General features: G+C 47.9%; 1 long non-coding RNA gene across 1 annotated transcript; it reads left to right on the top strand.

The window, feature by feature from the left end:
• The first annotated feature begins 6,418 nt into the window (after nt 1-6,418).
• On the top strand, nt 6,419-14,914 carry LOC142907119 (uncharacterized). Its single transcript, XR_012930808.1, has 2 exons — nt 6,419-6,510; nt 12,787-14,914. It is a non-coding gene; the product is annotated as an uncharacterized LOC142907119 (long non-coding RNA).
• Nucleotides 14,915-18,551: the final 3,637 nt, after the last annotated feature.

Here is an 18,551-nt window from a genome sequence, read left to right as displayed (position 1 = left end):
TTCCAACAAGACCGACATCTCTGCTTTATTGACCTGGTCAACGCCTATGATACCATCAGTAGGCATGGGCTCTGAGTTGTTCTTCATGCTTTCGGAGTCCCTGAATCTCTGCTCGCGATCATTAAGGACCTTCATGATGGCGAGCTGGCCCGGGTAAAACTAAGTGGGCCAGTAGTCGGAACCATTCCATGTTCACCTTTGGGTGCGACAGGGATGTCCTCTGGCACCCACGTTATTTAACATCTATTTCGACCACGTAGTTCATGAAGCCTTCATTAGCTGTACCAGAGGATTTTCAATCTGGTACATATACAATGGGAGGCTGATCGATGCTCGGGTGTGGTCAATGGATGTCTCCCTATTGGTAATTCATGTTTTGCATGCCAATGATCTGGTAATTGCTGCTCACTCAGAGGAAGAGTTGTCGGCACTGTTGTTGAACCTGAGGTGGGGCCTTACCATCAGCCCCACCAAAACTAAGCACCTGCCTGGGTATTTTGTACCATCGGACACTCCACCCCCACAACTCCCAATTTGGTGATGGGGGAGTTGTGGAGAGAGTGAAGTGTTTCCCATACCTGGGAAGTGTGCTCATGACATGGCTCTGTTTTGAAAGCAGAGGTCTCACTCCGAATCAGTCGAGCAGCAATATCTTTTTGTCGGTTGCGTAAAGTTGTGTGGAAGCTACCTGGTCTGTCGCTCCACACGAAGCTTCAGGCCTTCTCGGCCACAGTCATGTCTTCCCTTCTCTACACTTGTGAAACGTGGCCCCCCCTAATGGAATAACTTCACCGGTTATACACATTTAGGCTTGCCTGCCTACGATCCATCCTGAGTTTAACCAGGCTGGATTGTGTGAGGAGCTCACAAATTCTTGAAAGATCTGGACTTGCCGATAACTGGTACCAGCGGTGTCAAGATTGGCCTCTGTGGAGGAGGCTCGTGAAGGATGCTGCTGGGCAGTTGGAGGCAGTCGCCCTCCAACAACAACGGAGGGTGGATGAGCAACATTCACAACAACGAGTGAAGCGCTGGGTGACTAAAGCACAGCAAGTTGGCACAGTAGGGGGCACATGGCATCTGGGTCTGCCCCGTGACCTCCTGCCAGCAGGCGTTCGACACTTCACGTGGCCTCAATGTACACATAGCCTGGCACAAGCGCCGTGGTGACGTCTCCGCCACTTACTGGAGAATGGCGGTTGTTGTGAGAGTGAGTATGAGATTGAGTGTGGGTAAGTGCGAGAGTGAGTGTGGGTGAATGTGGATAAGTGTGTGAGTTTGAGAGTAAGTGTGTCAGTGAGTGGGGAGCGGTAGTTTAGCGGTTAACGCACTGCGCTACGAACCTGGCGAACCGAGTTCGATTCCCGCTCACGGTCACCACCACTGACGATGATCTGCATAAGTTCTGAGCTTCCCCTAGGTCGACTCAGCCTCCAATGAGTACCTGGTGCGGAGTGCAAAATCATCGCCACTGAGGAGACACAGGCGGTCGGGTGTGGCCACCCACCCCCTTCATGTACAGTGTAGGCCTTGATAGGTGCTCGCTAACACCCCTTGCCCTAATAGTCTTTGTGTAAAGTTTGTATTCTCGCTCCCTGCTGTGCACGATATTCCTCCAGTTTCTCCGCTTTCCTACTCCCTTAACTGAGCAAACCGAGACGCACAGCGGGACCGCTGTCATTCACATGTGCATCCCCACTGCTCAGCACACATAATTCTGAAGATCGCCTCAACTGGGATCTCACAGCAGCATCAGCAGCACCATCATCGCCACTCCGACTCCTCCGACCAACTGTTGAGACTTTCCTGGGGTAACCAAGCGAGATCACGAATACATAGTTACATTATTGCAATGAACGTGGGCGAACATTGCAGCTATCTTCACTTCCCCCCTTCATGTCTCTTTTGCAAACAAACTATATCCTTTTTATTTTCATTTTACCAAGTGAAGACCCCACTGAGCTATGTAGCTCTTTTTCAGAAGTGGCCTGGTCACAAATTATAGCTCAACGAAGTGGCTTATGGAGTGGAAATGCACAGCTGTCAGATACTATAAAAACGCGTGATGTTGATTCTAAATGTGGAGGGAAAAACCGGAGGACCCGGAGAAAAATCCACGCGACCACAAGGAGAGACGTGCAACCTCCAAATATACATCAGGCGTCAGGGTCGGGATCGAACCCATAACCCCCTGTATACCAGGTGAGGGAGATAACATCTCGCCTCCACCTGCAACTGCCTGAGAACGAGTCTTGGGACTCAGCGAGGCTCTCCTGGGATCGACGAGCGAGATGATGAATACTTAAATACAGCTCCTCCACGGAAAGGAAGTGTGGAACAGATGGAATGTGCATTTGACAGGCGGTTGGTTGTCCGCCTCATGATGTTGGTTGTAATTACTGGCGAAACGTCAAAGTAGTCAAATTTAAAATGTTATGGGGTTACTCTCCAACACACCAGGGTGCTGAACTAGTAACGAATTGCCATTATTTGTTTACGTGACAAACCTTACTAATTGGCTGTGTCGGGTGGTGGCAGGTTTAACGACACATTTATATTTACACGCTCTAACCCAAAAACGTCTATTGTGGACAATGTTAATAAAACATATATATTCAGCAAATTAATTAATAAAAATCACTTGCAGTCTACCAAGCCCGATTAAGGCATCGAGCTATCATATCTATAGAGCAGCATGACATAGCGTGATGCAAATCCTAGACCGATGAGAGCAGCGTGATAACCGGATGCACGATGACCTAATTGTGAGTAATTGTAACCTTTTAATCGTTTTATTATCGACACTGTTACCATGAAACTGTCTTCATCTACACCCAATACACGGCGCAACTGAAATAATTATATAATATGTAATTATAGCTTAATTATCCATTGTAGCTATTTTAGTAAAAGTGAGTCGGGAAAAAGGAGGGGGGCCCAGAGTCGCATCTTGCATCAACCACCCCTCCTCTCCCACGTTGAAATAGGGAGCTGAGTCCCTGTCCGGCACGGCACATCAGGGAGCTGTTGGCCAACACCACGCATACGGCCGCCTGTATCAGAGCAGAGAACGCCAAAAGGCGAACAGTACAAAGGGAATGTAATCATCTTAGCATTTCCAGCTCGGGTTGAGCAGTTATATCCCCGTGACATTTTTTACAGTGTCAAAATGGTGAAAAATATAAAAATAAGCTTTACCCCGTCTGGCAATGAAACACATACTAACACGTAGGATTTCGCGACCATAATACACGTTTTTTGGGTTAGATCGCGTTAAAACGACACATTTATATTTAAGCGATCTAACCCCAAAAAAACTTGTATTATAGAAAAATCATACAGATGCTGGCAAAAAAGGTTCCGTAGATACCCAAGTGACCTGACCGCCAGAGGGCGCTCAGATCACTCAGAGTCTTATCGGGGTGCTGTGGGGAGGGGAGGAGTGGGGGCTGAGGTATGGGGGGGGGGGTCTAGTGGGGGTTGGGGTGGGGTATTGGGGGGGGGCTCGGCTGGGTTATGGGGGAGGGGCTATGGTATGGGGGGGAATATTGGGGGGATATGGGGAGGGGGGCTGGTGTGGGCTGGGAGGGATATAGGGAGGGGGGCTGGTGGGGACTTGGGTGGGGTATGGCGGGGGGGGGGGGGTCTGGGGGTGGCTGGGATATGGGGGGGGGTTGGTGGGTGGTGGGGTATGGGGGGGTCTGGTGGGGGCTCTGGTGGGGTACGGGGGGGGGGAGAGCTGGTATATGTGGGGGGGGGGGGGGGCTGGTGGGGGCTTGGATGAAGTATGGCGGGGGCTGGGATATGAGGGGGAGGGGTTGGTGGGGGTAGGGTGGGGCATAGGGGGTTCCTGGTGGGGGCTGTGGTGGGGTAGAGGGGGCTGGGGGTGCTGGGATATTGGGGGGGGGGTGGCCTGGTGGGGGCTTGGGTGAAGTATGGGAGGAGAGCGCTGGTGGGGGCTGGGGTGGCGTGTTGGGGGCTGGTGGGGCTGGGGTATAGGGGGGTTGGTGGGGGCTGAGGTGGGGTATGAGGGGGGGGGGCTGGTGGAGGCTGGAGTGGGGAATAGGGGGTGGAGTATGGGGGGGGGGTAACAGGTGGTGCATCTACCATTCAACTGCCAGTCATCTCAGTCAGTCATCTGTCTGGAACGCTCTTCCTCTGGAGTTTTGCACTTTTAAATCTAAATTTAAAACACATTTCTTTCCAGCCGCTTTTTGTGTTGTTTGCTTCCTTATCCCGCTGTCTCATATTAACACAGTCGGCTGTGTACGGTGCCAAAGAAGTTCAACATGCATACATACACCTGGATCTGTCCCGTGATCTCCTCCTGCACCTAGCCTGGTACAGCAATCAACCCATAGCCCCAGGGTCTGTCCCGTGACCTCCTCCTCCACCTAGCCTGGCACAGCAGTCAACATATAACACCTGGTTCTGTCTCATGCCCTCCTCCTGCACCTAGCCTGGCACAGCAGTCAACCCATATCACTCAGGCCCGTCCCGTGACCTCCTGCACCTAGCCTGGTACAGCAGTTAACCCATGGCACCTGGGTCTGTCTCGTGACCGCCTGCCAGCTGAGAGTCGTCGACACTTCACGTGACTGCCTCAAAGTGCACCTAGCCTGGCACAAGCGACGTGGTGACGTCACCGCCACTGAGTGGTGAACGGCGGTTGTTGTTGTTCTTTTGGTATCGGGTGCATTTGGCACGGGTGGAGTTGGCACGGCTCTTATCGCGCCTGGGGGCTCTGCGGTGGCGAGGGAGATGGCATCGCCCTCGCCTGCCACGCGGGAGGAAGTCGCGGGTTCCATCCCGGACCGTGACCGATGGTTGTATTCCCGTGAATTGTGTGGAGTCCATGGGGAGCGGTGGCACAGTGGTTAGCGCACTGCGCTACGAATCCGGCGACCCAAGTTAGATGCCATGGTGCAGTTCTGAGTCTATAGTGCAATGTTGAGTCTATGGGCAGTTGTGAGTCTATGGGCAGTTTTGGTACTACGGGCAGTGTTGAGTCTATGAGCAGTGTTGAGTTTACAGGCAGTGTTGAGTCTATGCGCGGTAATGAGTCTGCGGGCAATGTTGAGTCTACGGGCAGTGAGAGTCTATGGGCAGTGTTGAGCCTATGGGCAGTGTTGAGTCTATGGTCCTTACCTATGAACGTCTGGAACCCGATCAGTTTAGCATGTAGTAGGCTTTCCAATATTATCCATGATGAAGCGGTTTTTTTTCCAGGTTATATTGCGTAAATGTGTTCTTAACCCACTACCACGGTGACAGTGTCAATAAAAAAGAGATTAAAGGTTAAAATTACTCACAATTAAGTTACCGTGCGTCCGGCTTTCATGCTGCCGTCATCGCTCTCGAATTTGCTCAAAGGGGTTGGTGGATCACGCTATGTTTGCTGCTATATAGCTACAGTAGCGAGATGTCTTCATCGGACTTGGTCCCATTGGTAGACTGCAGAATATTTTTTTATTAATGCGTTTTTGAATATTAATTAATTAATTAAAATGCCGTTGTCCATAATAGAGGTTTTTGGGTGAGAGCGTGTAAATATCAATGTGTCGTTAAACTCGCCACCACCCGACACAGCCTATTAGTAAGGCTTGTCACGTAAACAAAACGTGCCGATTAGTAACTACTCCAGCGGAACGGCTGTGTGTTGGAGAGTAAACACTCCACCATTTCCACTTCGAATACCGTGACGTTTCGCCGATAATTAACACAAGCAGCTTCTACCGCTGCCTGTTCAAATTCCTCACACAGGTCTACAAATCCCTTCATGGTCTTGCCCCACCGTATCTTGCCACTCTTGTATCTGTCTGTGTGTCGCCTTCTTGCCCTTCACGTTCTCAATATTTGCTGTCTCTTTCTCTCTATTCCTCCTTCTCATTGTGCTCAATCCATGCTGTTGATCTGTCTCTCATCTCGCCCACCCCCTTCACTGGAACAAACTAGTTTCAACTCTTTACTCAAAACTCACTTATTCTTCCCTAGCTTACCCCACGACCCCCCCTCAATCTTCCCCTCATAACCACCACGACCGTTACTGTTCCCTCTTCATATTCCCATTACACAGCTATTACTCATTAACATAATTCATTCAATCCATTCATCATCATCTGCTGTAATTAATTTCGCGTTCACCGAATCCACACATCATCACAGATTAGCCCCCATTGCTTCCTCTCATTTATTAAATTCGCCTCATCTCCACCATTACATTCACAAACACGTTGTTGTACCGTTGTTAATTCTTTGTAAAGGGCCTTGGATACGGCGCTATACAAAATCCGTTAAGATAAGATAACATCAAGCTATTTGCCACATCGTGCCAACCGTGCGAATCACGGGAGAGAGTGGGAAGGGCTAGAGGGGGGTGGGGACAGCGCTCGGGAGGGTGGAGGGTCGGCAGGGGGAGGGGCCCGTGGGGTTACACGCGGCGGTCACGTGCTTGTGCCAACTGTGAGGCGCACGACTTGGAGGCGGAGGCAGCGAGACTCTGCAAGGCGTGTAAGTGCGCGTGCGTGTCTCTCTCTCTCTCTGTGTGTAGGTCAATTCAGCCTACTCAAATGAGTGTCTGGTGCGGTAAAACATCGCCACTGGGGAGACAAAGGCGGCCGCGCGTGGTGTTAGCCACCCACCCCCTCTGGTGCCGTGCCAGTGCAATTTCGTTAACAGCACTTGCCCCAAACGTATGTTGAGACTATACGGGGGAGCTTTATATGTTTATGTATATACGTGTCTCTGTGTGTGTCGTAGGTCGACTCAGCCTCAAATAAGTACCTGGTGCGGTGTGTAAAACATCACCACTGTTGAGACAAAGGCGGCCGGGCGTGGTGTTGGCCACCCACAACCCTCGTGTGCCATGCCGGCATTCATATGTGGTGCTTGCTAACAGCACTTGCCCCAACAGTCTGTTCAGGCTATATGGGGATCTTTGTCTGTATATGTATATACGTCTGTGCGTCTCTTAGGTAGATTCGACCTCAAATTAGTACCTGGTGGATTTGTAAAACATCGCCGAGTCAAAGGCGACCGGGCATCGTGCTGGCCTCCCACCCGCTCGTGTACCGTGCCAGCCTTTATAGATGCTGCTACTCGCTAACGGCACTTGCCCCAACAGTCTGTTAAGGCTAGACGGGGAACCTTTGGACTTTATATACAGTATACCATATATCTGTCTCCCCTAGGTCGACTCAGCCTTAAATTAGTACCTGGCGCTTTACATGTAAACGTATTGTGTGGGACACGGTGGTGCAGTGGTTAGCGCACTGTGCTACCAACTCAAGAGGACTCAAGATGATTTGATTCCCGGTCACGACCAACATCAGTGCCAAGTGATATCTCAGAATTTGAATATTTATTTGACTGATGGAGGAATCCGATGAGCTATAAAGCTCTTTTTTCATAGATGTCCAGTAGGGACACCGGGTCAGAACGTTGCAACAATAAACACAAATACACGATATGAATGCAAGTATAGGAAAGGTAACTACATCACTTTTAAAAATATACAAATAAAACTTAACGATTTGTTTCGTACGAGGTAAGGCCCACTGAGCTATTAGCTTCTTTTTCAGAACCAACCTTACCACAAATGATAGCTCAATGAAGTGGCTTATCACGTGGCCATTTATAGCAGCTGGGCATCCCCCGCATTAATCTCAGCACTGGGGAGACAAAGGCGGCCGGGGCGTGGTGTTGACCACACCAAACAGCCTCTCGTGCCGGCCTTAATAGGTGCTCACTAACAGCACTTGTCCCCAAAGTCTGTTAAGGCTATATGGGAGATATTTGTCTCGATAGGTGTATGCTGTATATAGTGTGTGTATGTCTCTTAGGTAGACTCGGCCTCAAATGAGTAACCTGGTGCGATGTGCAAAATATCGCCATTAGGGAGACAAAGGCGGCCAGCCGTGGTGTTGGCCACCCACCCCCTCATGTGTCGTACCGGCCTTCATATGTGCTGCTTACTCACTTACAGCGCTTACCCCAACAGTCTTTTAAGGCTACACAATGAATCTTTCTATTTGTCTTGGTGCTTGCAAACAGCACTTGCCCCAACATTCTGTTAAGGCCATAATAGAGGGTCTTGGGACATATCGCGTAAATATAAATGCGTCGTTAAACCCGCCACAACTTGACAGCCAATTAGTAAGGTTTGCCACGAAAAAAGCTCTTATCTATGGGTCTCTATGAGTATATGGGTCTCTGCGCCTGGGTTTACATGAGTCTCCGCGTCTGAGTCTCCACGGAACTTTGTGAGTCTCTGTGCCTACGAGTCTCTGTGAGTCTATGGGTCTCTGCGTCTCTGTGCGTCTCTGTGAGTCTCTGTGCGTCACTATGGGTCTGTATCTCTACGGGTCTCTATGAGTCTCTTCCCTGCTGCTGCTGATGTAGATGCAGAGCAAAAACAACAATTTCATATTTAGGTGGCCAAGTGAGACAGCCGCATCTGGAACAGTAGCAGCGTAGTGTATCACCATTATGACTGTGATGTCTCCTTAGTATTTGTGTATCAGGAGATTGCGTCGCCTTATACATTGTTACGGTCTGTTCTGGATAACCACAGTCGCACACTACTGGAGTTTTAAATTTTCCATTTGTGCATCAGGTATCCGCATCTGCTGTCATGGTTTGTTCAGTGGATAATGTGGCTTACAGTGGACCATGAGCAGCTTCGTGGAACATCAAACCCAGAGATCTTCCGCGTTTGGTTTTTCACAATGTGGCGGTGTTTGTCTGGGAGTCCTTGTGAACGCCATTCAGCTCTCCAAGCTTCATGGGAGGTTGAATTCGCATTGTTGAAAGTTCAGCACATGGGTCCAACAGGACTTGCGGCATGACTTCAAGCGATTAAGAAGGACGTTGCTGGGGTCCTTGTGAATGGGAAGGCGACTGTTTTCCCCGATTCGCAGTTCTTCACAGGCATAAAAAAAAAAAAATGTTCATTTATTATTTATATATGTTTAAGTTAATACATCGTCTATTATTAATATCGGTTTCTCATTTCTTCTCAAATGACAGTTAAAACAATAGACAGAAAATGTACTTATTTGAGACAAAGCAGTTAACGATACTCTTTGGTTCGTTCGGTAAAGTCACGTAGGTAGAAAAAATAATACATCACGACGTTTCGATCCAAAGAGTATGGATTCATGTAGTCACGAAAGCTTCAAATCAAGACAGTGAACTGATGTTCAAAGATTACAGCTGTCATCTTAAAATTGTCCTAAATTAAATTAAAACTGTTAATTAACGCATGCATTCATGTTAATGAGGGTCAGTTTGAGCGTTTGTTGAAATCAAAATATGCCCTGACTTTTGGATCCGAAAGGACTTGGCGTGAGTTCAAGCGATGACGAGGGACGTTGCTGAGGTCTTGGTAAATTGGAAAGCGACTTGTAATTGAAAATAGCCCTGCAGTGAAAATGTCTTCTCATGTCCAAAGGCGTTTGCCCAGCGATGACAGAGTGTAGGTCACAGTGATGCCTCCTCTCATATGGAGCATCCACTGAGATTGGTAATGCAGCGCATTAAACCGAGTTAAGTTTGTATTCCCTCGTTATTCGCAAGGGATATGTTGGCGTATATTTGGAGTTTGCATGTTTATCTCCATGTGGTCGCGTGGATTTTTCTCCGGGTCCTCCGGTTTCTCCTATAAATCTATACATGCTGCTTAAATGTGCACATGATAAGCCACTTAGTTGAGCTATCATTTGTGGTCAGGTCGATTCCAAAAAAGAGCAATATATCTGTGCGGGCCTTACCTGGTAAAATAAAAAAAATACTTGTGAAGTTAGTTGTACAGTCTCGTCAAAAGCTCATTTCGCAGAAAATGATATTGGCCTAGGAAAACCAATTTTTTTAAAATTAATTTAAACTAAAAAAAAACCATGTAAATAAGCTTCGATTTAAAGCTTTCGTGACTGCAGGGATTCATATTCTTGGTTCTTTCGGTAAAGTCACATAGAAGGGAAATAATAAATAATGAAAATAAAATATAATATAATTATTCGGCCACAGCGCAAGCTGCCGCCCTCAGGTGAAGAAACAGAGCGGTCGGAAAGATAGCATCCTCATTAGAACTCATTAGGACGCTATCTTTCCGACAGCTCTGTTTCTTCACCCGAGGACGGCTGCTTGCGCTGTGGCCGAAACGTCGTGAGAATTTTATTATATTGTGTTTTATTTTTATTATTTCCCTGTTAAATACATGAATATAATAACTAAAAAAAACCTAATTTGTAATAAACAACTAAAAGTAAATTATTTATAAATGTATTAGGTATTAGTTTATATATTAACTTACCTTAAATTATAATTATACTGCGCATCTTCACTTTATCTCTCATCACATTCTCTTTTATAAATAATATCTGATCACTTCATCTCATCTCTTTTCTTTCTCTCTTTCTCTCGATGCGAGTCACGTAGAGTTCCAGATGTGAATCGCGAATATCCAAAATCGCAGATAGCGAGTAAGTGAATAACGAGGTGAATACCGCATACCACACATCACAGTAGTCAAATTACAGATTGTAGTTTCAATAATCTGTGTATGAAATGGAATTGGAAGACAATGCTTGTTTCTGTACAAGTATATAACCTCACATTTCACCGTTCAGATTACTCGATTATCTATATCCATATTGAAAGGGTAAGGCAGATCAGCTGAGCGTGACATCAAAAGGAATAACAAACAGTGCCAGACAGTCATCGACTTACGAACACCCAAATTATAAACACCCGCTCTTACGAACCAACTTCCATGAGATAGTTTTGTTTGTTAACATCGACTGAAAACGCGAACTCGCACTTGCAAACTGAGCTGCGGAACTATTTTATTCAACGGAGCAAACTCCCACGAGATGTAATGGGTCAGTGTTGTGTCAAAGTGAGTGTGTGCGTGTGTGTGCGTGTGTGGGGCGCGTTAATTGCAATGTTTAGCACGCTGCACTACCAACCTGGCGACCTAAATTTAATTCCCGCTCACAACCAACACCAGTGACGGTTATCTGAACCGGTCCTGGGCCTCCCCTAGGTCGACTCAGCGTCAAATGAGTACCTGGTGTGGTATGTAAACATCGCCACTGGTGTGGTATGTAAACATCGCTTGTGTTGCAGTCGAAACGTCGTGAGAATTGTATTGTTTTATATTTTTATTATTTTATTGTTTCCCTTCTACGTGACTTTACCGAAAGCACCATGAATATCATGGTTTCTAATTTGCCCTCCCATTCAACAAAGTGACAGAAATATTAACGACGGAACCTTTAAATACCAAAATACCTTCCTGAACCACAATATCTTGCTGAACCACGATACCTTGCTGATCTCGTCAAGGAGCATGAACCATCATGCAGACTCCTGTCATTCTCACAGCAGCGGCTGTTGGCTGGCCATCGAGCAAAGACTTTGGTCACCACATCGCGCACTTTCAGATGCACTTCTGCGGCCGTCAAGAACGCTCTTTCTTCCGATAGTATTACTACTAAACCTTTTGACCTGCCCCGATGGGACATCGATGAAAAAAAGCCTTATAGCTCATCGCATTCCTCCTGTATAAATAAACATTCTTATTCTGAGGAGCCACTGGAGCTCTGCACCTTTACATCATCTAGATTGACAAACACATTCCTTTACAACTGCTTTTTGTGCTTAATATTCTGTCCTTTCACCGCATCTCCGATTATCATGGTTGGCTACAGTGTGAAAGAAGTTCAACATACATACACACATAGATACAAATATACAGACAGCCAGACCCATAGAGACACCCACAGAGACATATAGATTAGCACGGTTGTCTACGTACGGTGCGAGATAAGTTAAAACATACCTTCATACAGACACCCAGACCCATAGAGGCGTACATACATGTGTACAAACACAGTTACACACGGACACTATAGGCTCGGTACTGAGTCAAGGACTGGGCAGTAGTTGCGTATATTTCGCGTAACTATGCTCCAGCAGAATTTCTCTAATCCACGCCAACGCTGGGTTAGCGGGTGGTGGCGACTTTCGCGGAACCTATCTATAATCTACGAAGTAATCTATAATCTACAAAGTAAAGTAATATATAATCTACGAAGTAATCTAAATTCGATTACGTAATCTATAATCGATTAATTAACCTATAATCGACGAAGTAATCTATAATCTACAAAGTAAAGTAATCTATCATATACGAAGTCATCTAACATTGACGAATCTATAATATATGAAGTAACCTAAACACTACAAAGTAATCTATAATTATCTACGAGGTATTATATAATTTGTGAAGAAACCTATCATCTACGAAATATTACATAATCGACGAAGTTATCTATATTCTACGAAGTAATCTATAATCGACAAAGTTAACTATTATCTGTGAAGTAACCTATACTCGACTAAGTAATCTATGATCTACGAAAAAATATATAATCTACAAAGTTTTCTATAATTGACGAAGTAAAATGTAATCTACAAAGTAATATTTAATCTACGAAGTAATATTTGATCTATGAATTAACCTATAATCTACGAATGCATCTATCATCTACGAAGTAACCTATAATTTACGACGTACTATATAATCTACGAAGTAACCTATAATGTACTAAATAATCTATAATCTACTGAGTAACCCCCCCCTCCCACCAACATACAAAGTGTGGCTGCCCCATTTTAGACTCTAATCGGTCAATGACCACGCATTGATTTATTCACTCTTGCATTGATTCATTCACTCACGCATTCATTTATTCACTCGCACATTCGTTACTTTATTCGCAGGGGCCACGACGACGAGCAACACGGTGGCGATGGCGCAGATCTTCTGGGCTCTGATTCTCTCCGCGGCCATGTGGGTTAGAGCCCAGGCCGGGAGCCCCGCGTGTGGAGATGGAGGCGTCTGTGGTGGCGCGGACCTCAGCCTGTGGATGAGATCCACAGACTCTCTGCTACGGAAACTGTGCCGAGGAGAACTTTCCGCAAGACCGGCTGACCGACGCTCCATGGCAACGAGACGTGGAACCGCCACGTGGTCCGAGATTCGTGCGGTCATCGGTGCAATGATCACAATCGCAAAGGACATGTGGTAGGGAAGGGACGATTGTGAGCGCGTGTCTTTGTGGACGTAGAGAGAGGTAAGCGTCCTTAACGAGTGGTGTGGGCGGTAGAGCGCCACGCTGTATGGCAATCCCTGGAATTGCGAGTCGTGTGACATTTTGTACTTGAGCAACTGGATCAGGAATAACGATGGTAAATTATACAATGGTGCTAAATGCCATGGATCCGACCAGAACGTTAAAGACATCACAGCATCCTACGCCAAGCTCGACGAATCTTGTCGACGGTCGCCAGTACCGAAACCGATGACGACTGCAACCACCACCACATGGACCCAAACATCGTCCACGACTTCCCTCGTCGCCAACGCCACATCCCGTCCCACTGACCCCGCCGACCCCACTGCTCGCCACCGCGCACCCACTCTGTCCCAGTGCACGAGCCGTGGCGGTGTGGATCACCACTACCACGAGCACCACCGCCAGGCAGAGCGGCGCTCTCCGTGCGTCCTTGCACTTGGGGCTGGCGCTGGCCTCGTGGTCTGCCACGTGGGGTCTGCGCTGGCGCTTGCCTACGTGGTCCACGTGCTGAGGCGCACCATCACCACCGTCGCCGCCACGAGGGGGGGTCACTGGGGAACGGGATGGTGGCCAGAGCTGGATCGGTGGTAGTAGCAGCGGCGGCAGCTGGTGGTGAAGGAGCCAGTGGCTATCGTGGTGGTGGTGATGATGGCACCTCCAATTAGCGTGGTTGGCTACATAGAGTGCCAAAGAAGTTCAACGTGCACGCGTACACATAGATACAACACCCGGCACCCTGGGGTCTCCCAGACTCAACACTGCCCATAGACTCAGCACTGCTCATAGACCCAACACTGCCCGTAGACTCAACACTGGACATAGACTCAACACTGCCCAGAGACACAACACTGCCCATCGACTCAACACTGCCCATAGATACTCGAAATTGAAAATAATTTCTATATAACTGCTTTTTGTGCTTAGTTTGCTGTCCTTCCCCGGCACCTCCGATTACCATGGTTGGCTACGTATGGTGCGAAATAATTTCAACAAACATACGTACACACATTCACCATGAACTGGGAGTAGGTGGATATGGGTGGGGTTGTGCATCGGGCCAATTTTGTTGGAGTTCGCATCTCTAACGCTGTCCACCAGGAAACCGCGGTGGCGAGATATTAACTACCTCGCCAGGTATACAGTAGGTCGTTGGTTGGATCCCGACCCTGACGCCTGCTGTATATTTGGAGATTGTGTCTCTCTCTTTCCCTGTGGCCGTGTATATTTTTCTCCAGGACCTCCGGTCTTCACCTCCATATATAGAATCACCATCACGCGTTTAGAGTATTTCTCCACGTGATAAAGTCACTTAATTGGGCTATTAATTACGGCCAGGTCGCTTCTATAAAAGAGCTCCATAGCTCAGTCGCGTCTTACCTGGAAAAATATAAAATCGTTTCGCTTTAAGTTTTATTAACGTTAGATATTCTAATTGCAGCTTAAACACGGTATCCTGAGAGCCTTTGCACTTCCCCTCTGCCTACTACCAAATTTACTCCTTCTGTACAGCGTCTTTAGATGCCCATTTAGACGCTCTGTGAATGCGCAACATATGTATGTTGAACTTATTTCGCTCCGTACGGAGCCAACCGTGCGAATAGGTGTGGTATATGTACTGTATCGGCGTCTATATAATCAATGTTTACTGTTTTCATTTAAACAATATATATTCGTTTTGTTTGTCCATCATTCGTATATGCCTTTAGATTTCAAAAAATACAGTATTTAGCTTGTGTGGGATAGTTGAATAAACAAATAAATATGTGATAGAATGTTTTGCTGGATTTTCTTTTATCGATATACCATTAATGTTTGCATAACTGTGGTGCCACGACCGCGGAGCAACTTCGCAAGCGCCACGATTGTCCACTACCCCCCACCCTGAGCACATGCACACACGCAGCACTTGCACCCAGGTTGTATCCTGGCGGGGGATTGCCTGGCACATCGGGATTTAATCCGAAGGGCCCCTAGAGGGAAAGTCCTATGGTTTCCCGGTGCCAGGAGATTGGCCGACTCTCGCAGGACAGGTTAAATTGCGATGCCCCTAAAATTGGTTTAAAATTGTATGGGCTAAGAAAAAAAAAAGGTTCCCTGGGCCAACCGCAATGAGTTACAACATTGGGGGGAGGGCAGAGGGCGGAATATTAGGCCAGAAAAGCGCAAGCGCCCTTCCAGACAATGGGCAACAAGGGACAATGGGTGGCCGGTGACGGCGCAGGTAATTTGCTGCGCAGTACAACGTCACCCTGGGCCTTTGAAGCTTAGAGAATAAAAAGAGTAGCCCAGGACGATTTTATCTCTCTTGTCTTCAACCTCTGGGCCGTCAAGACCCACTCCCTGCCGTCCTGCCTCCTTGAGCCACTCGCAGCATCCGTGTGATGCCAGTGAGTGCTGCTACAAGGCAGCGATAGGTAAAGTTTTCTCTCGTCCTTCTCCCTCCGACTATCACAGCGTGCGTGCGACGCCATGAGTACAGCTTCGAGGTACGTGGTAGGACGTTTGAGTGACTGGGTTCGTAGGCAGAGTTAGGCCAAGCTCTTCTCGCAAAATTCCCCCACCCCCCCCCCCAGGTAGTATGTATTTGTACCGCTAATAAACTTTAGTACAGAGTATCAGTGCAGCGTGATTTCTGTGTGTGTGGAACCTCGGTGTGGTGTTGGTAATTTGAGTGTGTGTTTGAGGTGCGCGTGTATTAAAGCATAAGCGTCCGCCGACGCTCGCGTGTCCGTGCAACCATGCGAGCATTAGGGCAGGGTGAGTAAAAACTGCTTACTGATGAATTTTGATTTAAAGCTTTCGTGACTGCAGTAATTCATATTCTTAGCTCTTTCGGTAAAGTCACGTTGAAGGGAAACAATAAAATAATAAAATATATAATTTTATTGTTTTATATATTTTATTATTTTATTGTTTCCATTCAACGTGACTTTACCGAAAGAGCTAAGAATATGCTTACTGATGCTCGCGCGTGTTTACACGCGCATGTGTGTTAAATTAATCGACTGCAGGTGCGCGTGCGTTCGCACAGACGCTTTAGAGCACGTCTTAACGCGGGTGCGGGGTAGTGGATAAACACACGCCAGCGCGCATATTCGTGCAGCCGCTTGAACGCGAGTCTTTGTGCATAAACGGATTAGGAAATAACCGGCCGCAGACGTGCGCATGTATTCACGCCGCCGCTGTAGTGGGGCGTGTGCATAGTAGAGGATGATCACCAGTGGGAACGCGCGCGTGCTCGCTGCCGCGTGAGCATTAGGGGTGGTGTGCGCGGGCATGCTTGGAGTAACCCCATGCGGCAGTGAGCCAGCCATTCAGCTATGTCCCTGAGAGGGGGCGCTAACACGGGGGGCCAATCACCTGGTCGGCGGGGGCCAAACGGCGCAATGGAGGATGGAGTGGAGGAGGCAGTGGAGGGGGCAAACGTTGCGCCCCACCTGCCCGGCGAGGGCGGTGGGGCGAACGTCGGCCTCCACATAACCATCATTATTTTGCAACTTGCATAACGATCGGTAGGAGTTGGCCGAACCTTGCATGCGAGCTCATTTCATTCTCTCTCACTCCTTTGGCTGCCACTCTGTCGTTGGTCTCGACTGCTGGTCATCATCTCGGCCGGCTATGACCAGGGGCTGCAAATAGGAAGTAATTACTGGGGGGACTCATACATGATTCCCCTCCAGCCCCCACCCCCCACTAGATCTGAGGAGGAGGGGGGGGAGAATCTTGCACTCAATGTGTGATTCATTGTCCATGTCTGTGTGTCTCTATGCATGTCTGCAGACCTCTGTGCGCATCTGGAGGTTTCTGCGTATCTGAGTCTCTGTGCGAGGCTGTGGGTCTCTGTGTGTCTGTATGGTTGGCACAGTAGGGGGCACAGGTGGTGCATCAGCCAGTCATCTTAGTCGACCCGTGGCACCTGGGTCTGCCCCGTGACCTCCTGTCAGCAGGCGTTCGACACTTCACGTGGCCTCAAGGTGCACATGGCCTGGCACAAGCGTCGTGGTGACATCACCACCACTTAGTGGCGAATGGCGATTGTTGTTGTATGGGAGAGCGGTAGTGGAGCGGTTAGCATGCTGGGCTACGAACCCGGCGACCCGAGTTCGATTCCCGCTCATGGCCAACACGAGTGACGATTATCTGTACTGGTCCTGGGCTTTCCCTAAGTCGAATCAGCGTCAAACGAGTACCTGGTGTGGTGTGTAAACATCACCACTGGAGAGACAGCGGCGGTCGTGGTGCTGGCCACCCACCCCCTTGTGTGCTGTGCCGGCCTCCATGGGTGCTCGCTAACAGCACTTGGCCCAACAGTCTGTTAAAGCTATACGGGGAATCTTAGTCTTTGTGCGTGTCTGTGGGTCTATGTGCGTGTTTATGTGCGTGTTTATGTGCGTGTTTATGTGCGTGTTTATGTGCGTGTTTATGTGCGTGTTTATGTGCGTGTTTATGTGCGTGTTTATGTGCGTGTTTATGTGCGTGTCTGTGGATCTCTGTGCGTGTCTGTGGATCTTTGAGCGTGTCTCTGGGTTTTGGCGCGTGTCCGTGGGTCTCTGAGCTTTTCCGTGGGTCTCTGAGCGTGTCTGTGGGTTTCTAAGCCTGTCTGTGGATCTCTTGGTTAGCCGAGGGGCCTATTCGTGAGTCGAAAAAAAAAGATAAATCCTCGATTCTTTCCGGAACGCCGTCGCGTTAAAATGTTCACTCTCACCACGGTGCCCCGGGGCCTTCTGGCCCATTTCCACCACTGACGTGTCCTACTGAATCCTACTTTTCTTGACAGGCAACACGATGTTGTGTGTCTTCTTTGCTGCGCGTGTTCCTGTTTCTGTCTCTCAATTTCTAAGCACTATAAGATTTCGGGCCCTGTGGGTCCTCATCTGCTAGGGCCTTCAGGCTTTAATTGTAATCTATGAAGGCTAAGGTCAAGTACTTGTATGCAATAGTTAAACGTAAATTACTGAAAGTAAGAAATTAACAATAACATTCATGATGGCTTTGGTATTTCAAAAGCAACGTAATCATTTTACACAATCTCATCATATACCACATTGTCTGTGCATTTTCCATATTTGTTTGGATACGAAGCCTTCTGGGCCAGAATTTGGATGGCTTTGCTGGATCCAACGTGCGAGTTTGCCACCTAATATTGGGCGTGACTAAACATGCCAAAAGGGAGGAAGATTTCAATGTTTTGCAGCATTTGTCCTTAGCGCTTGTCGGCGGTGACTCCAACAGAGGGAGGAATCAAAAATTGTTTTAGTATCATCGAGAGTGTAAATATGTTTTCGGCTGGAGCCAGAGGAATCCGAGGGATAAATAAGCTTCTTCTTGTCGTGAGGTCCACTTTAAACCATGGCTTCGATGATGTGATTGTTCGTGTCCAGATGGCGTGCCATGTTCCATTGCAGTGTC

This window comes from Petromyzon marinus, chromosome 75 (assembly GCF_048934315.1).
Source record: "Petromyzon marinus isolate PM22_M1 ecotype Great Lakes invasive population chromosome 75, UKy_Petmar_22M1.pri1.0, whole genome shotgun sequence".
In the NCBI taxonomy this organism is placed as follows: Eukaryota; Metazoa; Chordata; class Hyperoartia; order Petromyzontiformes; family Petromyzontidae; genus Petromyzon; species Petromyzon marinus.
The sequence above is the reverse complement of the archived record's forward strand: the minus strand, read 5'-3'. Positions and strand labels throughout refer to the sequence as shown.